The sequence below is a fragment of the Rhinolophus sinicus genome, linkage group LG02, assembly GCF_036562045.2.
Source record: "Rhinolophus sinicus isolate RSC01 linkage group LG02, ASM3656204v1, whole genome shotgun sequence".
Taxonomy (NCBI): domain Eukaryota; kingdom Metazoa; phylum Chordata; class Mammalia; order Chiroptera; family Rhinolophidae; genus Rhinolophus; species Rhinolophus sinicus.
In genome coordinates this window covers 191,484,365-191,504,329 of record NC_133752.1, presented here as the reverse complement: position 1 = coordinate 191,504,329, position 19,965 = coordinate 191,484,365, and the positions used below count along the sequence as shown (strand labels likewise).

Sequence of the window (19,965 nt, the reverse complement as noted above, 5' to 3'; positions counted from 1 at the left end):
AACTGATTTTAAAATGATTTTCTGACATGCTTGGGGAGGACAGCAGTGCTTTCTCACCAGCGATCTGCCTTATTGTGCCCTTTTTCCCCGTGACCCTTAAGTGGTAGAGGTATTGAACTGACTTCGTGGTAGCAGGAAGTGGGGCCCAGAGCGGAGGGCCTCGCAGTGGTCACATGGCGCCTTGGTTGCTGAGCCAGGATGGAACCAGGTGTGACTGGGTCCTGTCCCATGTTTCCCCCTGCTTGCTCCAGGGGCCTGTGTGTGCACTTTAACAGGTGGGCCGTGTCCCCCCAGCCTTTGCCTGAGCCCCATGCCTTTTGGCTTCCTTCACAGCACGCAGAGCGTCAGGCGAGTAGCTCATGGTGCCTTGGGAGTAACAGATTAGGGGAAGTCTGGCCTGTCAACCTCCTTGATACCACCAGGGGACAGGCCAGGCAAGGGACTGAAAAGGTTGTCCAAAGAGGGACGTGTGAGGGGTTTGGGGGCTGGCGGACAGGATGACTGTCTTTTGAGTGACAAAAGATCTGCCACTTTTTAGGTGGGTGGCCCTGGACGCGTTTCTTTCTGGGCCTCAGTTTGTTCATCGGTGCAATGGGGATGATAAGAATTCCTGCTTCACTTCCCTCACGTGAAGCAGGGGATGACGTCAGAGCACCGGGTGTAAGCCTGGGACATGCTTCCTGGAGCGGTGGCTGTTCTTTCTAACCCATCAGCCTTGTTCATGTTTTCATATTGAGCTGGGGAAGAGGGGACAGGGCTGTCCTGGGTGACCGCAAAAGGGCAGAAGTGGGACCAACCAGGCACAGACCTCAGTTCATCCCAAGAAGAGGCTTTCTAACAGTCAGAGCTGTCTTGGGTTGGAGTGGGGGAGAAGTAGTGAGTACTCTGTGTACAGTGGGATCACAGAAGGCTGGCAGGAGCATGGGGTTTGGGATTATAAGACTTAGGTTCACATTTTGATGTTGCCATTTATAGGCTGTGGGATCTTGGGAGCCTCAGGTTCCCTACCTGCAAAATGGGAAGAATACCAGTGGAGCGAGGGATATTTAAATGAGTTCAGGTTTGTGGAAGAGACCTAGGAGTCCCTTGAATCCGTACAGCATCCCATTTTCCAGAAGAAGAAAGCAAGGCGCAAGGAGCTTAAGGGGTTTCTAGCAGTATACCACCAGCTGCACTTTACTGAGCATCTGCTATGTGCCAGGCATTTTCCCACATGCTCCAGGTCTTGTTTAATTTCCCAGTCTGTGCACTTGCTGTTCCTTCTGCAGGAGTTGCTTCCCGGGCTTGTTGCATGACTGTCTCCTGTTCCAGCTCATTGTCACCTCTTCAGGGAGGCCCTCCCTGACTACTCTGTTCGTGACTGTGGGCCTTCTCCCTCTTTGTTTCCTTATAGTCCTCAACACAACCGGATGCTATTTGGTTTATTTGCTTGTTACTCACTCTTCTACCATTGTAGAGTATCAGCTCCATGAGGGTAGGAGCTTTTCTGTCTTGTTCCCTGCTCTATCTCAAGTGACTTGAATGGGGCCTGGCACATAGTAGATGTTCAATAAATATGTGGTGCATGCATGGTGGGTCATCCTGTCAGCGCCTAGGAGGTCAGTCTTGTCTTTCCCATTCTATACATGAGGAATGTGGGGCTGGGGAGGCGTGGTAAATTACCTGTGCACACACAGCTGGAACTAGGTGGCAGACCTAGCATTTGATCCCCCATTGGGCTGACTCCAGGACAAGTGCTTTTTCTGCTGTACTACACCTCCCTGCTGGGGAGTCTGGCATTTCAGGCTAGAGAGTTTGGACTTCACTCTGAACGCAGAGGCAAAACCACAGAAAGGCTCTTAAGTAGGGAAGGTTCCTGCCATGAGGAAGAGCTTTTGGAAGCAGCCTGAATTGACAAAAGAAACCAGTTCAGCTGCTCACTAGCTGTGTGACCTTAGGCAAATTACTTAACCACTCTGTGTCTCAATTTACTTGTCTCTGAAATGGAGATAATGGCTTTTGGGCTGGCTTAATCTCGGCTGGCTTCTGGGAGGTAGTAGGCATTGAGCTTTGATTTGCAGGCTTGGTTTCAAGGCCCCCACCCCAGCGTGGAGAAATAGCCTTACTGCCCACCCCTGAGGGATTTGAGATTTTGACTTCTGAATAGGGGACATTTTAAGTGCTTGGGACAGACCATTTTCTGCTCTGCCAGCCTGGGCTATCCTGCCACCCCCACACCCACCCACATACACTACCCCATAAAAAAGAGAGAAAATCAAAGAGAGAAGAGAGAGAAGGAAACTGGTTTTACCTGGGCACGACTATGTGCAAGGGACATTCTTATTTGGATCCAGCAGCCCATGCGGAATAGGAGTTATGCCCATTTCCCGAATGACCACACTCAGGTTTGGGGAAATTCTCTATAGAATACAAAGCAGGGACTTGGACGTAGGCTCAGAGGCTCCTGCCTGCACTGTGTCAGGAGAGGGGTGGGAACAGTGGAGGCACCTGGGATGGGTGTGTTCTGGGGTTACCCAGGGAATGGGCTCTTGGTCCTAGCCCCACCAGGATGGAGAGCTGAGAGTGGCCCCGATTGCAGGGCCTGGATCTAGAGGGGCTGTGGAATCGACAGAACGCTCCCCTCAGCCTGGATGCCCTCCCTGTCACTGCTGGCAGCCAGCCTAGCCCAGGGAATAGATCGGGCATTGTGTGCGGTTGTCCCAGTGTCTTGCTCAAGACCCCATTTGTTTGGGGAGGAGAAAGGGGGGTCTGTGGTGCCCAACAGAGGTGGGATTCATGGACAGGCCCAGGGGGTGGGGTGGCCTGCCTGGTACAGAGCAGGCCTGGAGGAGCGCCAGCAGAGGGTGAGAGGGGGCCTGAGGCATGGCCCTGGGTCCTGCCTGTGTCCTGGGGGCAGGGTCTTGTACTCCGGTGGGGCGGGTGCTATGGGGGAAGGTGCAAGAGGAGGGACGTTGGAGTCCTGCCCTCAGGACTTTCTAGTCTGAAGGAAGGAGAGCATGGTGGTCCTGTCCCCAGGGAGCCCCTAGTCTTAGGAGGGTGGGGGAAACCATGCCATCAGGATCCTTGTCTGAGGGGATACAGCCCTGACTTCAGCGATTCCCCGTCTGAGGGGGGAAAGAGCCTCAGCTCCCAGGAGGCCTAGCCTGAGGGTGGAAGCACTGTGGGTGTTCTGGGCTCAATCTGTTCTCTGACTGTAGGAGGAGAGGACAGTCCCACTGAGTGGAGGCTCCCTGAGTTCTGGGAAGACTTCCTGGAAGAGGCAGTCCCTGGGAAGGGGTTGGATTCGGGGCAGGGGCTACAAGAGGGCCTGTGGTTGGAAGCAAGGCATGGTGGTTAGATCCAGATTTGGAATGATCATATGCACCTGAGTCTCAGTTTGCTCATCTGCAAAATGGAGACATTGCCTGGACACTGCCGGGTTCCTAGAGGGAAGGTTGGAGAGAGGAATGCCTGCACACAGTCAGTCTGCAGGACTGCCAGGGTCTGCATGGTTGGAAAAGCATGAGGACTTCTAGAAGCTTCCAAAAACCCCTTCCCACATTCCTTCCTGCACATTGGGTCACAGCTCAACCAATGCAGCTGCAATCTTTATAGGCAAAGGAGGGAGGGTGGGATCTGTGTTGAGCCGTGAGGTGGAGGCAAGGGCTGTAGGGTTCCTTCCTCCCTCAACTTGCTGTGTGACCATAGCTAGTCCCACACCCTCTTGGCCTCAGTCTGAGACCCAGCCCCTGTCCTAGAGGATGTAGTCTGACCCACCATGGTTTGCTTCCAACCACAGAACAGGCCCTCTTGTAGCCCCTCCCCCGAATCTAACCCCTTCCCAGGGGCTGCCTCTTCCAGGAAGTCTTCCCAGAACTCAGGGAGCCTCCACTCAGTGGGACTGTCCTCTCCTCTTACATTCAGAAAGCAGATTGAGTCCAGAACACCCAGAGCTAGGCCTCAAGGACAGAGGTTGGGGCTCACCAAGGACCCTAAGCATCCTGGGAGGAGATGGGCCACAGAGAGGGGTCGTCGGAGGAGAGCAGGTGACCCCGATGATGGTGGCTTGGGGGCCCTCTAACTAAGCAGAGCCTCTGGGAACAAAGCCTTTCCTGTGTCTGCCAGAAACTATGGGGTGCTGGCTAGGAGGACGTTGGGTCAGAGACCAGAAACTCCTGGGACTTTAAGATGGGGTGACACAGTGGTCAAGCACATGGGCTCAGGCCTGGGCTCAATTCCCGATTCTACCCATAACAAGTTGTTTCACCGCTGTGTGCCTCAGTGTCCTCATCTGTAAAATGGGAATGAAAATATACCCACCTCCTAGGGTTGACACTGTAAAGCACTTAGCACTGTGCTGTACTCATACATACAGTGAGCGCTCAGTAAGTGCTAACTCCACTTGTTGTTGGGTTTCCTGGTGGTGGGAGCAGGTAGGTAGGGCTTCAATGGCCATTCCAGCCACCACCTCTCAGGCCCTGTGGAGTCCCCAGGCCTGGGATGCTGGGTCAGGAGATGTGGGGGTGTCTGCCTGTCTGGTTCCTCCCACTCTCCCCTGTGCCTGCCAGACAAGATATACAAAGAGCTGATGAGCTGTGGAGTAGGCAGCATGGGTTCCATCCCAGCTCGTTCATCCCCTCGATGGCTGCATGCTCTGGGAAGATTATTCTCTGAACCTTCGTTTCTTCATCTGTAAAGTGAGGTCGAGGATTAAGTGAGATGATGCAGGAAAGCAGCATCCATCCACTGCTTCTTCACAGGCATGTGTTGGGTGCCTACTGTCTCCTGTCACTGCCGCACTTTTCCCTCTGCTTCGGTGCTGGGGTTGATGGCAGGGGAGGGGTCTTGGGGATGGGATGCCTGGCTTGGCAGAGATGGCAGCTGACCTGGACATTCTGTCCTGGATTTAGGGGAAGATCGAGGATAGGGGGAACGGTCCTTAAGGACCATTGGGGCCTGCAGGGCAGCTGCAGACACTGAGGGGTGTGGGAAGAGATGGGAGCCGGGCCTGGATGGGGAGTCAGGACCACCGAGAACGGGAGGGTCAGAGCCGGCAAGCTGCACTCATGCACAGGTGCCACCCAGAGTGGCTCTGGCCCAGGGTCACACAGCAGTAAGTGGGTCCAGCAGCTTTTGGCTTGGGCACTTCCACTTTGCACATTGCATGGCCACCCTGAAGTGGCCGCTTCTGAGCAGGGTCACCTGGGGGCCTGAGCAGAGCTTTCTTACCCTGCCTCTGCCTCTCACTCTGTCTTTGTCTCTCTCTCTGTCTCTGTCTCCCTTCATCTTTCTGGCCTGCCCCGTTTGTTTTGGGAAGCCTTCATGTGCCTCCCTGGGGCCCCATGTGGAAGTGTATGGACTAAAGCTGGGTGTGCGTGTGTCTGTCCTGGGTGATTTGTGTGTGTGTGTGTTGCCATGTGTATATGTAGAAAAACGAAGGAGTGTATGTACCCCTTTTCTAAATAGGGAGCTGACATGTGCTCTCTGTGTGACACAGCGAGGGACAAGCTGCTGTCCCCTCCCGTCACTGGCGGGACCCTTCCCCATGTTTCTAGGCCCCTGCAAACATGAATACCCCATCCACGTGGGACTGGCCGTGCTGCCTCAGCCCTTCACAGGGTCCCTGAATCTGTGTCCCCCCATCCTAGGCATCTCCCCTCAGGCACAGAGGGGCCTGTCCCGATCCACCTCAGTACAGGGTCCCCACTCAGGGCCAGTTCCCTGTTGTGGGTGGCTGGCTTTGTCGCACGTTTCCATTTCACCAGCAGTGCACGATCTCAAGTACTTATACCTCAGACCTGGTAGGCTCCTTTGTGGGGGTCTGCTTCTGAGGGTGAGTGTGGATGTCTGTGTTCCTCTTGCAGCTGTTGGCTGAGGTCTTTGGGCAGGACCTCCATTTTGGATGGGATTTCTGCCTCTGGGGCTCCCTAGGACTTTGGGAGGGTGGGTTTGTGGGGTCCCAAGCCAGGGAGCCCCGGCTGTCCCTGGGACAGAATGCTGACGACTGGGTCAGCTGCAGCAGATGCTGGGAGGCCACACCGCCCCTTGCCGTTCCCTGTCTTCTGTGTCCCAGGACCACTGGGCCTTGGGCTCTCGGTGCTAAGGGAGCTGCTTCAGCACCTGGCTGCCCAGGGTCTAAGTGGCCATAGGAATGCCTGGCCTTGTGGAGATGGGGGTGGGGCAAGGTAGGTGAGTGCCAGCCACAGAAGGAGGGGATGCCTGGACCCCAACCTGTATTTGTACTTCTGACCCATGTCATGTCCCCCTGCTCCCTTTCCTCAGTTTCCATAGGGTCTCTCTTTACCGCCTGGGCCTGAGCCTGGGTCAGTCCTGGGACTTCTTCAACCCTTGGCTGAGCTGGAGATATCTCTGGGCTGGAGGAAGAGACCACTGGGCAGGGAGTCCTGGGTCCAGGGTTTGAGTCTCAGCTCTACCCCTTCCCCTCTGTGGGCCCCAATTCTCAGACTGCCCATACAATCAAAGGGAGTCATTTTTTCCTTTTATTTAACAACACATAAGTAACACCATGTATTATACTATTCTAAGAACTTCACAGAAATTAAATCCTCAGAACAATCCAACAAAATAGCATTATCCTTACTTTACAGATGGAGAAACTGAGGCACAGAGAGGTTAAGGATCCTGCCCATGTTCACATAGTGGGTCAGTGGTGAGGCCAGGATTTGAACCTGGGCCATGGGTTCATAGGCTGCCCTCCTAACCGCCTTGCTGTGTTGTGTACCCTTGCTAATCTGTGGAGACTGGTGCTTAGGCAAGGCCTGGGCCAGCCTAGTCCCCTGTTCTCAGGCTTGAATGTGGTCCAGGAAGGTGGTCCTGGCACACAGTAGGTCTGGCAGCTTGGGATTCGGTCAGATTTAAGTCCTTAGCTTATCATTTACTGAGCAAGTCACTTGACCTAGCTGAACCTCAGTTTCTCCATATGTACAACAGGATAACAGTACTTACCTGGCAGGGCTGTTGTGAGAATTCGGGGCACTGGGCCCATAGTTGGCATTCCATGTGGTGGGTAGTTATGATGGCTCCATGACAAGAAGAGAGGGAAGCAATTTAAGGGGTGCCCTGTGCCAGCAGAGGTGAGCGTGTGCCCTTGGGAACCTGCGATTAAGAAAAGATGGGCTGAGGGGATGCGCTGCCAATACTTGTCATTGCCAGGTACCCACCTGTCCATCTGGTGCATCCGTCGTGCAGCGGGGCCCAGGGCTGGGACATGGTCAGCTGTGTGTGTGCGCGCGCGCGTGCACGTGTGCACACATGTGCCTCACCACAGCCCCTGGCCACACACACACACACACACACACACACACACACACTCACCCCTCAATGGAGAAATAACAGAATCCTTGCTTATGAGGGCTGGGGTGAACCTCAGAGACCATTTTATCCTTTTTCTTTGTTGCAAATGGGGAAACAGAAGGCCAGAGAGGGGAAGGGATTTGCACTGGGGCCCACAGTGAATTCAGATGATCTGAAGTTTCATGGCTGGGGACACGTTTTCTAAAAAATGCAACAACAAGCCCTGCCTGCAGAAGCTCTGTCTCAGTCACGCTGGTCAGCGTCCTACAGGGTGGATGCTCTGCCCAGCACCTTTCCCCAGCCCACGCTCTGGTGACTGGTTTATGGGTTGACTCCCTGGCTCATCCACCACAGTGGAAGCCATGAGGACAGGGACTTTGTCCATCTGTTCAAAGCTGAGCATGTGTGCCCAGCACAGAGCCTGGTGTGTGCGGAGTAGGTGCTCAGTAAACATCTGTAGAAGAATAGTCCCTTCCGATGCTCGTGGTAAGGTCTGAATTTCAGAGGTGTGGGGACTTGTCCAGGGCTGTGCAGGGAATTGAACCCAGGCCTCCTGGCTCCTAGTCCTGAGCCTTCTTGTTTTGTGCACTTGTTTACGCATGCAACACACACATACACTCACACACACACACATATACACGCACACACACACGCTATGCTGTGATCCAAAAGCTTCACTTTGATCATTGCTCAATTTTCCAGCTTAAAAGTGTCCATCTGTCTGTCTCTCTGCCAAAGCCCTGGGCTGGATACCTACTGGGGCACCTGTTCTGGGGCCTCCCCGCAGCCTGAGGCTGCCCCCTCCATGGGGCAGGAGTCCTGGAAGGGGGCCCTGGGAGGGTGAGGCCAGCCCAGGGGATACCCCCTCAGGCACAGTTCCTGCTGTGTGCACAATTAACCCTCTGTGTCCCCTGGTTCTGGCCGCATCTATCCAGTCCACCCTGAAATCCCGCCTGCCTGAGTCTTCTGGTCCTCCCCCCACCCATCCCTGGGCTAGCTCAGGCTTTGGGGGAAGGTGGTGTCATTCCCAGGGAACAGCCTTCCCCTTTGCCTCCCCCAGGAAGTCTGCCCTAATGCCTGGGAGGATGGTAATTAGTATGAGCCTGGCTGATTAGCTCAGAAATTAAGTCTTTGTTTCCCTGGCTCCCCAGTTTCCCTAATTGAGCAGATGCAGAGCAGGGGAGGGGCAGAGGCTGCCTGGTTGGTCACTGGGCTGGGTGGTGGCATGCGTGGCTATGTACTCACTGCAGGGGTTGGCAGGATGGCGATGGGTGTGCATGGGGGGCAGGATTGGGGGCCCTGGTGGAGGAATGGGGGGTACAGGGTGCACTTGGGGGGATTTCAAGGCTGCAGCCCTCTGGGGGGGGTGTTTGTGTGGCTCCAGGAAGGCATCTCACCCAAGATCCCACTGTGAGTGCTTGTCTGCATTCATTCATTCCTTTGGGTCTTCACATCCAATCACAAGTCATACTTGCTATCATTTAGTAAGCACCTACTGTGTGCAGTTCCTTTTGTGTATTGCCTTGTTCAGTCCTCAGATGATGGTTTAGGATGGGACTCCTCATTTTTTAGGGGAGAAACCTAAGGCTCAGAGAGATGAGGTGAATTGTCCAAGGTCACACAGCTTGGAGTGGCCAGGGCAGCATTCAGACCCAGGCAGTCTCACATGGCCCTGTCCTGGGGGGAGGGGAGAATCCTGTGATCAGATGGTGACCAGCCGGGTCCTGGACACTGGGGTGGGTGAGACCTTTGTCCTTCTCATTTGTCACATGGCTATCACTACATCTACCTGCTTGGGTTATTGGGAGGAGCAGTAGCAATAGCGGTGGTAGTGACAGCAGTGATGATTGATTTAGTGCTTGCTGTGTGCCAGGCAAGTGACAAATGCTTCACATGTTTTCATATTTTATGCTCACAACAATCCCATGAGCCATGGGTGGGTACCCTTATTATCCTCGTTTCATATTCACAGAAGCCAAGGTTGAGAGATGTGAGGGGCCTCTCCCAGTACCAGTTAGTAAGTAGGGGACCAAGGATTCAGCCCGGAGCCATCTGAGTGCAGGCCCTGCCTCCTGCATCACCACTCCATTTGGTCTGTAACACATGTGAGGTACCTGGCACATAGTATGTGCTCAGCAAAGGTTAGTGGCCTGCCCCCTCCGCCCCCCCACCGAAAAAGTCGGTCCCTGGAGATCCTGAATCTCTGGGGCTCAGCCTAGGGGCCTCAAGGGGACCAACCTCTTCATAATGACCTCTGGGGTAGATACTGCTTTTATTTCCATTTTACAGATGGAGAGGTTGAGGCTCAGAGAGGAAATGACTTGCTCAGGATCTCACGGGGTGAGGTGTAGCCAGGATTTGAACCCAGGTGGTCTGGCTCCAAGTGCTGCCGTGTGGCAGGTTCCTGAGCACCAGTGTCCACTCCCAGCCACATCTGTCCTTGAGGGGGTGATTCTCCCTCCCGGCCTGGTCCTCAGCCCCTGCTCTGGGGGCAATGACTCCACTCCCCTGCCTCCTCTTAGCAGCCGTGTGTAGGGGATACCCAAGGCTCCATCCTCTGCTATGCCCTGTCTCTGGCTGTTGGGCATCGGGTATGGCCACCTGCTGACTGGACACATCTTTGGGGTGCCCCTCTGACCCCTAAAAATCAAGTCTGATGCTGGACTCTTCTTCCTCCTGTACCCTGGCCCCTTTGCTCCTGCTCTGAGGCTCCCTGTTTCAGGGTGGTCAATATTATGGCTCAGACATCCACCTGGACCCTTGAAGTCACCCCTGACCTTGGCCTCCCATCCTCATTCTGTAGGTCACTGAGCCCTGCTCTCAAATCCTCCCATCTCCTGTCCACCCCGCTGTCCTTGCTGCATCAAGTCACCTTCACAGGCTTGGGCCATTGCTCTCGCCCCTCCAATTCATTCTGCACCCTTCTGTCATACACATGAACTCCCCAGCATGTCACTGGCTCTGCATTGTCCTTGGGCTAAGATCCAGAATCCTCACCCTGGCTTCTGAGACCTCCTGGGACTTGGCTGAACCTCGGAGCTCCTGCTGCTTTCTCTCCCATGATCCATTCAACGTGGCCTCATTCCAGTTCCTCAAAAGTGCCACCCTCTGGGTGCCGTGTAGGCAGTTCCATGGCCAGGGTCACCCTTAGCAAAGCCTTCTCTGACCCCAGGATAGACAAGACCCCCCCACAGGTGCCCCTGCACTGGAAACGTCCCTCTAATACTCCTAAGAGTCCTTTGAGGGGAGCAGTGGTGCCCATTTTGCAGATGGGGAAGCTGAGACTCAGCTAAGCTGGCTTCCGAACCCAAGTCTCTCTCACTGTGGAGCCTGTGTTCTACTTGGTGTGTGCATGTGTGTGTGCACGTGTGTACACACCACAGGCACTGTTGTCTGTTGTCTGTGCCAGGCGCTGTTTAGACTGGGAGGAGCTGCCTCCTCGGGAGAGGAGGTCTGTGATGGTCTCTAGAAGCCGAGCCTGCCTCTTCGTGTTGGGGTTGGGATGCTACGTGTGAAGGAGGGGGCTGTCAGCTCCTCGCCAGCCCCCGGGACTGCAGCCGCCCAGCTCCTCCCCTTTCTCTTCCCTTCCTTCAAAACAAACACCTGCGAGCCCAAACCAACCATCCAGCCAAGGCACAGATGGAGCCCGACTTGGAATTAATTAGTCCTGTTGCCAGGGCAACGAGACCGGGAGGAGATCCAGCCTTTTCTCTCGGCCCGCCCCCACCTGCCAGGCTCCACCCCTGCCTCTCATAGCCCCGCCCATCACAGACCCTGGCTCCACCCTCTCTCGCAGCAGCTGGCGGTCCCAGGACGGAGAGCATGGAAGTGTCTGGGTTGGATCCCCCACTCGGCCGGCCACTCTTGGCTTAGTGGGAGCTTGGGCAAGGCCCTGAACAGCTGGGAGCCATGCTTTGTTGAGTAGGAGGAATGGACTGATGGCTGGATCTGCCTGTGGAGAAGCACGGAGAGGCAATTTGAAATTGGTGAGAAGACTGAAGTGGCCTGAACTTGAGATACTACTGAGACTAACGATGGGCATGCAGGGCTACAGAAGCAAGTGTGCAGTGATGAGAGCTATTGGAGGGGCCAGTCTCTACAGCTGACAGCAGCTGTGGGGCTACCTCCCTCGGCCCCAGGTTCTGCACTTGGTCCTCTGCCTCCTCCATCCTGACCTTGTTCCTCTCATCCTTCTGTGGTCTCCTCTGGACACCAATAAGCAGGGCTATGCTCTCCATCCTTGTCCATTGGTCTGTCTACCAGTCCATGCTACTCTGTTTCTTCCTGTGTGGCTCTGGGCAAATTACTTAGCTTCTCTGTGCTTCCAATTCCTTGTCTGAAAATGGGCATAACTGCACCCACCAGGTGAGCCGTGGAAAGCCCCATGGTAACCACTCGGTCGCTTCTTGTGCCACTGCTGGATGCAGGACAGGGGGTGCCCTTTGGGAGGGGCTTTGGGGAAGAGAAGGGACGGAAGTCTCACCTTCCTCTCGAGAAAGTTAAGGCACATGCAGTCACGTTGCGGTTGTTGAGGCTCCCAGCTCCACCTTCTTCTCCTCTTGAAGAACAGCTCAGTGTGTCAGAGTCAGCCATATTGATCCCAGTTGGGGAAATCAAGGCCTGGAGGGGGTAGCTGGTGCAGCTGTAGTGGGGCTCACCTCTCAGGATGGTTCTGGGCACTGTTTTCTGGATCTTGCTGGTGGTGCTGGCTGGAGGGTGGCACAAACCAGCTTTTTGAAGGCCAGGCTTCGAGTCTTCCTCTGTAACCATAGGGAGTCTGTTCCTCCTGGGCCTCAGTTTCCTCTTCTGTCAGATGGGAGACCATGAGGTATACCCCCACGGTAACTCTGACTGAAGCAGGTTGGGGCCTTGGCTTTTTATGCTTTGTGCTGACAGAAGATGGCCAGTGTGGGCAAACAAGGTGCAGTTTCTGGCCAAGGCCAGTCCTGGAGGTGCACTCAAGGTGGGGGATACAGAAGGGACCTGAGGGGAATGCGCCAGCTCTAACCCCGTCCCCCATCTTTTGGATGGGCTCTGCTGCGGCCTTGGCATGCTGGGGTGGGATGAAGCCCAGGGCAGGTCCTGACTCCTACTCAGCTACACACCTTTTTTTTTAGAACACCTGAGCCCATGGAGGCCGAGCGTTGTCTCTCCCACCACTTGGTTAATGGGTCGTTTGCTTTTCCATGTGCCAAGGAGGCATCTCTTAAGCTGGCATGGTGGGGCAGAGACTGAGGAGAGAAAGTGGGCTAGGATTGATGACTGGACTCTTCCTGTGGGCTGCCCTTCCGTGAGCCTCAGTTTCCTTATCTGTCAGCTGGGCCTAATGATGCATTCAGTGAAATCAGCTTTTGAAAAGCATAAACTAGGGATGGCAAACTCAGATGTCCACAGAGCCAGGGCCCTGGAAGGTGTGCATCTGGTCCCAGTAAGGCAATAGGGTGCAGTGGGGCCTGTGGTAAACTCCAGGGCTCAGGGTCTGCCTAATGGCATCAAACTAGGATTTGTATCAATACTGAGCTGGCCAACAAAACTGATCTGCAGGCTGCATTTGGAGCTGCCAGCTTGCCCCAGAAGGCAAACTCTACAAATGGGTTAACTGGGGGGTATTTAACTCTCCTTTACATAATAACAAGGGCTAACATTTATAGAGGGCTTGCTCTGTACCAGGAGGGAGCTAAGAACTTTACGGGAATTATTTTGTTTGATCCTCACACCAGCCCCCGAGGCAGGCAGGATGCAACTGCAATTCCTGTTTTGTAGATAAGGCAATTAAACCAGAGAGGTTAAGTTAGAGCCCAAGGTCACACAGCTGTGGTGGAGAGAGCAGGGTTTACTCTTGGGCCTTCTGATTCCTTATCTGGGGGTTTTCCCTCCAGCCTCATTGGGGCAGGGTGGAGGGAGGAAGGGCAGACCCATTTGGCAGGGAAACACGAAAATCTGCAGCTTTTCCTTTTCTCTCATAGAGGAAGCTGTGGAGGGAGGAGAAACAAAATTAAACAAATGAAGGGTGTTGTGGAGCTGAGGAAGAATAACTTATTTTTTATGAGCTTGTTAACATTTGTGAAGTTAAGTAAGCAGAAATTTATGCCCCTCATTTGCATTTGCATGCGTTAAAGGGAAGGCTGCCTGGGCCCAGTGTAGTCACAGGAAATTTCCCAGGGCAGCCGCCCCTCGCTCACATTAAGTAGGTCCTACGATGGAGGGTTTGTTTGGGCTGTTTTGGTGATTTCTTCAGATCCAGCTGCAGGTGTTTCCTGATGGCCCACTGTGTGCGTGGTGCTAGCCTCCTGCGGCTGTGGCTCCCTTGCTGTGTCTGGGAGAAGCTGACCTGGAAGCCATTAGAGCAGTTGGGTCTTTAGTGCAGAGTCTGAATGTTCTAGAAACTGTTTCTAGAAGCTTCCCCAGGGGCCTCAGAAAGTGCAGGAGGCCCAAAGACCACCTGCTTTGCTGCCCAACAGCTGTGGGGTCTGAAACATGTTGCTTCCAGGCCTCAATTTCCCTGGACTTTTCAGTTTCCTCATCTGTAAAATGACGTTGCTTATCTGAGATGACATGGGCTTGTGGGGGTGGCATGCCCCCTTTGCTAGTTGACCTAGCTCTTTGGGGACCCTTTGTTTCCGATGGGCCTGAGAACGGGATGATCCGTCCTCTAGGAGGCCTTACTGGACACCCCTCCCCAGCCTGGGCCACCTGGTCCGGCAGCCCTGTAGCTCCCCACGTTCCTCCTGCAATTACTGGTCTCCTGCTCGACTCCCTTCCAGCTGTGAGCTTCCTCAAGGCAAAGCCACGTCTATCGTGGTCACCGTGGATGCCCGCACCTGCCCCATGCTTGAGAATTAGTATTATTAAATGAATGACTGAGAGAAATACTTAACCTCAGCCTCGGTTTGTACTCCTTTGGAATTAAAAGTCTCTTCCAGGTGTGTAGCGACTTATGGTTTTGAAAGCACTTTTGGGCTGATGCCATCCGTCATTTGATCTCTATTTTTAGATCGCCCTGCAAAGAAGGCAAGGCAAGGACTGTGGTCTGCAGTTACAGATGGGGAAACAGAGGTCCAGGCAGAGCATGGGATTTGAACCCAGCACTGTCTCATTCACTCACGCATTTGTTCCAGGAGACTTTTGAACTCCTGCACTGTGGTAGGTATTGGAGACCTTGGGGAGTGTAAAATGGGGTCCTGCCCTCCAGGGGCTTACAGGCTGCACTCAACAGGCAGGCTCAGGAGGGTCAGGGTCGGGAGCTGCAAAGTGAAGAAAGGAAGTCAGGAAAGGCCTGGGATTTTATTCCCACCCAATGAGAATCAGCAGACAGGGAAGGGTGGTGACAGGGAGGAAGGTGACAGTCACTGTGGTAGTTCAGGTGAGTGGTGGAGGAGGGGAGAAGGGGCCAGATTCCTGCTGGTGTTGGCTAATGAGCTCTTTCCTCTGCCTCCAGAAGCTCAGGGAAGGCTCTGGAGGGAAGTAGGTTATTCTGCAGACAGTTCTAAAGCATCTGGTGTGGGCCAAGCATTGTGCAAAGCGCTGGGGACCTGGGGGTGAATGAGAACAGTCCCTGCTGTCAGGGATCCCACAGCCAAGGGGGAAGGTAGACTAGGGTGATTGATGCCTGGTTGCGCTGGAGGGCTTCCTGTAGGAGGTGGCCTTGAGTCTATGGTGAGGAGTGTCATTCATGAGGTGAGGATGGGGCAGGAGGGCACACCAGGTCCTGGGAGTTTCAAGCGGAAAGGTATGAGTTCAGAGAAAGGTGAGAAGTTCACGTGCTAGGGCCCAGGAGTCCGGGAGGAGGGAGAGCTTATGACCAGGCCACGAGGAGTCAGCTCAGGAGGCAGGCCAGGAGGAGTCTGGACTGTGTGTCTTCCAGCAACGGGGCACGCCGGCCGTTTAGAAATGGGTGTGGATGATGTGTTTCAGGACAGGGTATGGAGTGGGAAGAACGGAGGAATGAATTGGGGAAGGGAGTTCTTGGAGGCGCTGTTCTAGACTTGGGCTGGAGGGATGGGGAGCTGGGGGTGGTAGAGATGGGGGTTGAGGGAGGGGCCCAAGTAAGGGAGGAGTCAAGGAAGCCCAGTGCGGGGGGGGGGGGGGGGGCATGTGTGTGCACGTGCGTGCATGCATGTATGCGTATGTGTGCACGGGGGGGTAGTTTGTTCTGACAGTGTTCTCATTACAGGAGGGTGTTGGAGGGCAGATTTGCAGAGACAGGGCCCAGTTGGATCATGAGACGTCTTGAATGCTGGGATAAGGACTGGGGAGGCTCTGAGCAGGGCAGGGACCCACAAGCCTACTTGTGCTTCGGGAAGTTTTCTCTGGCAACACTGTGGAGGATGATGGGTGGAGGCAGGGTGGTGGGGGGTTGGGCTCCTGTCTCCTTTAGGAGACCGCTGCACCTGTGGGGGCAGCGTTAATGGGAGGTGGCAAAGCGATGGACAGGAGAGAGGGTGGCAGAGCACAGGGAAGCCTGTGGACGAGGTGGCGTTTGATCAGGGTGGCAGAGGGCCAGGAGGGTTCGGCTCTGTGGAGGTGGAAGGGAGGACACAGCAGGGGCTGAAATGGAGATGGGGGAGGCCAGTCTAGTCAGGATGCCTTTGAAGGATTAAAGGGAAGATCTGAGCTGAGAAAGAATCTCATTAGTGAGGACCCACCCCATGCCTGCTACCCAGTGCTGTGTGCTCAGCTGCACACATACATCTGCGTGGCTTTGGGCAGGTCCTCTGACCCCGGGTCCTTCATTTTGTTGTCTGTAAAATGGGGATACTTAGAACTTGCCTCTTGGGGTATTGCTGTGAGGATTAGATGAGGTAATCCACCAACAGCCGGGCCTAGGTGATGCTCCCTAATTATGGGCCGCGGTCATTGCAATCTCGTTGAACCCCCAGGGCAGGCCTGCAGGGCAGCCTCCCATTCTCAGGGACAGATGAGGAATCTGCTCAGAGAAGCTGTTCAGCCTGCCAGAGGCCACACAGCTGGGAGGGGTACAGAACAAGGGTCTGACTCCTAGTTGTTTGGAGACCCAAATGCGGTGCTCTCTCCTCGGTGCTCATGGCCTCCATGAACACCTAAAATGCCCAGCCCAAGATGCTCCATAAACGTCCCCCTCCTCCTGCTTTGAAGGCTCCCAGATCCGGTGCAAGGAGAGTGGGCAGGAGTTCGGTTCTGATCCCTAGTTCAGCCTCCAGCAACCATGAGACCCCAGTTCAGCTGCTTGCCTTCCAAGCCTCAGTCTCCTCATCTGTAAAAGGGTCTTCAGGTGCCCAGATAAGGGCTGCTGGCCCAGGTGAGGCTCCTGGGATGGCCTCCATTCATGGTCCCCTGATTTCCCTACACCTGCCTGATCACACTGCCCGGGACAGGCTGAGGCCAGCGTAGGTGCAGGAGCCGCAGCATGGTCACAACAATAATAGTGATAAAGGACTGGGAGGCCCTGTTGTCACTAGATTAATAATGAGCCCGCTCAGTGCGGGGAGGTAGGTGGGCGGGGGCAGAGGGCCTCTGGGAATTACATGCCTGGGGGGCTGTGGCGAACTTTTTCTTTTCCAATTCCCCACACACACCCCAGGCTTCCTGCTGGCACTGGGAGCATAGAAGGGCACATGGTGCCCTCTTGGCCCTCAGGAAGGGAAATGGTGACTGTTCGGCGGGGAGTGGAATGTCACTTGTTGCTGGTGAATGTGAAGGTGCTGTGAAGTAGTGAAGCCAGACTAGGGTTCAGGGCGGGCTTCCTGGAGGAGGTGATGCCTGAGCTGAAGCCAGTAGGGGTTCACAGGGTTGGTGGCAAATGTCAGGGAGAAGGAAGGATGTATGTCAGTGCAGGGGTGGGCAATCTGGTGTGGGTAGGGAATGTGAGGAGGGCCGTGGCTGGGGCAGGAGGTGGGGATGGTGTGGGCCCACCTCACAGAAATTTCAAATGCCGGCAAGGAACTTGGCCTCTGTCCCTGGGCTGCAGGGAGCCCTGGAAAGATCTTGAGCAGGAGAGGAAGCATCATAGCTGCCCTCTGAAAAACTCCTTCTGGCCGCTGTACGGAGGAGCTGGAGGAGACGGAGGCCACCGTAGGCAACTAGCGAGTGATGAGGGTAGCCTGTCCTGGGGGGGGGGGGGAGCAAAGGATAATGTGGGAGGCTTTTGAGGACAGAAGTAGCAGACTTGGTGGCCGGTTTAGTCATCATCTTCTGGTGGGAAGGGAAGGAGTTGAGTATGAAGCTGAGATCTGTGGCTTGAGTAAGTAGGCAGGGGTGGTGGTAACCTTGACCAAGAGGAGACATGTGGGCAGGAGTGGGCTTGGGCCAGCAGGTGACCTGGACCTGGGCCATCTGAGAGCACCTGTGGAGGCATCCAGCAGGCAAAGGCCAGGATCTGGGCGACCAGGGGCATGAGGTCACCCTGGCGTAGGTAGGTTGAGGACGGAGCCCAGAGGAGCAACAGTGTTTAGGGGGCCGGGGCAGGAAGCGGCACCCTGGAAGGAGATGGGGTGTGGCTGCGGGGCTTTGGGCGAGGGTCTTACCTTCTCCTGCGTCAGTTTCTTTATGTTATATGACAGGGGCCTGGATGTGCTAAGGGAAGTGCCATCTCTGATCTTCTCTAAAGTACCCCAGAGCGTCCGAAGCTGGACTAAGCAAAGTGTACTGGGGTGGGGTCCCCACATACAGAAGCTTTGATACTGGGGCATGGAAATGTGTGTGCTAACGGAGTCTGCTTGGCCAGACTTACTTGGCACCTGCTGTATGCTGGTCCATGTTGGGGGCTGGGACAGAGGGGCCACTCTGCCATGGTCCTCACACTGGATGTGCAATGGGGAAGCACCCAGAAGGCCACGTGTGCTACCTCACTCTGAGCAACCCCAATCTATGACAATTTGATATTTTAGAAGAGAAATTAGAGACCGGTTATTTATTTTACAAAATAATTCGCAGGAGGGTTTCCTTAAATAGCAAAAATCGCCAGTGGGTGTGTGTTGGGTTTCTGTTTTCCTGAGTCCCCTACTAGTCTACGAGTTCCTCGTTCATTTTTGTGTCTTCTGCAATGTGCCAGGAATCCTAGACCAGGCAGGAAGCAGGTGCTCATTAGATGGGGAGTGCAGCCCCTCTGGGGATTTCCAGCCCCCCTGGGTGACAGCAGGACCTCAAGGTGCCAAGTCCTCCCAGTTAATCATCAGCTTTGGTGCCTGGGGATTAGCCACACCCTCCGCCTCTCCTCTGGCCTCTGTTGGCTTTGTGCTGCTCTTGGTGACAGCAGTCAGGGGCTTGTATCCTGTTTGTACCCAAACCCTGAATGAGCTCCCTGCCCCTTCCCACCCTGGGTTTCCCAGCCCTTTTGGTCCCCTGCAGGCCAGAGACCAGTTTTGCCAGCCCGGAGCCTGATGCATATGTAGTAGGCCCACAGGCGTGTCGATAATGTGCCACTGCTGAAGGGATCCCCGGGTGTCTCATCCACCCCCTTACAGATGGAAGCCAGGGCCCAGAAAGGGAAGGACCTTGTCAAGTCCTTGCAGCCACGAAGCCAGGATGGTGGGGGAGCCAGCAAAGGTGACGCCTCTCACCCAGAGCTCTGAGGCTGCTGAGGGAAGGAGATTTGAGTGAGCTGGAGGGGCGGAATAGCTTCATGGCTCCATCTCGGTGTGTCTCAGGCTCTTCCACTTCCCAGCTGTGTGTCCTTGGGCAAGTGGCTTCACTCTAAGCCTCAGTTTCCTCACATCTCAAGTGAGTGTAATAGTGTCCATCTCACAGGGCTGTGGAGAGCCTTGGATGAGTTAATTAATGTAAAGCGCTTATTGGGGTCTGGCAGGCGGTTAGTGCTCAGTGTGTGGGAGCTGATCGCAGGGCTTGAGTCCCGGCCCCACCACTTACCAACAGGGAGGCCACTTTCTGGGCCTCGGTTTCTTCGTTTGGGAAATGGGTCTGATGACCTTCACCGTGTCATTCTGTTAGGTGGGGGGCTATGTCTGCACACAGAAAGAGATTGGCAAGGTCTTCATTATCTTCATTGTGGTCTACCAGGTTCCCTGTTGGCATCGACCACAGCCCTGTGGGTTTGCTGCCTTGGCTTGACAGGATTGTTGTGCTGACTGCGCCAGGGCCGGAGCTGCAGCAGGGAGCACATGGTGCTGGCCGGGTGTCCCCGATGGTGTGGGAGGACAGACGCCTACCACAGGGTCAGACAAGAATGGGGACAGTCCCTGTGGAGAAGGGGGAGCTGTCTTGTGGGCAAAGCAGGAGGGAGGGTCTCGAGTGGGCAGCTGTGTCAGGCCTTGTGGGCCTTGACCTTCAAGAGGATTTCTGGCTTCAGTCTGGGAGCCATGGAAGCTTCTGGAAGGGCTTTAAGAGCAAGGTCTTCAGTGGGTCCTTCAGAGAGATGGCATTTTGAGAGGCTGTCCAACACCTGAGCAGAGGGGAGGGGAGGATGCCTGGAGGTGCTGAGAGGCAGTGGTTTCTGTACAGACAAGAGCCATCAGGTGTGAGTCCTGGACAGGTGTTGGGGTGGATTGAAGATGAGGGAGGGACAAGGCAGAAGGTAGAGTCAGGTGTGATTCAGATGATGGGACCGAGGCACAGAGAGGTTTGGTAATGAGTCCACAGTCACATAGCCAGTGGGTCTGGGAGGGAAGCCTCAGGCCCAGTAGTTGCAGGAAGCGGCGGCTTGGCCTGCTATCGTTGGCAGCCCAGTGAGCGGCCCTG

The 19,965-nt window shown here is 55.0% G+C and overlaps 1 protein-coding gene across 3 annotated transcripts in view; it reads left to right on the top strand.

Annotated features, from left to right (window-relative positions):
- ELFN2 (extracellular leucine rich repeat and fibronectin type III domain containing 2) overlaps positions 1 to 19,965 on the top strand; it is a 55,489-nt gene that overhangs the window by 11,029 nt on the left and 24,495 nt on the right. Inside the window, exon 3 of one of the 3 annotated variants that reach the window (XM_074326365.1) lies at positions 14,288 to 14,436. The exons of the other annotated variants lie outside the window; for them this stretch is intronic. The gene's annotated coding sequence lies outside the window, so the exon portion shown is untranslated. The remainder of the gene's footprint in view (positions 1 to 14,287; positions 14,437 to 19,965) is intronic. 3 annotated transcript variants of the gene reach the window in all.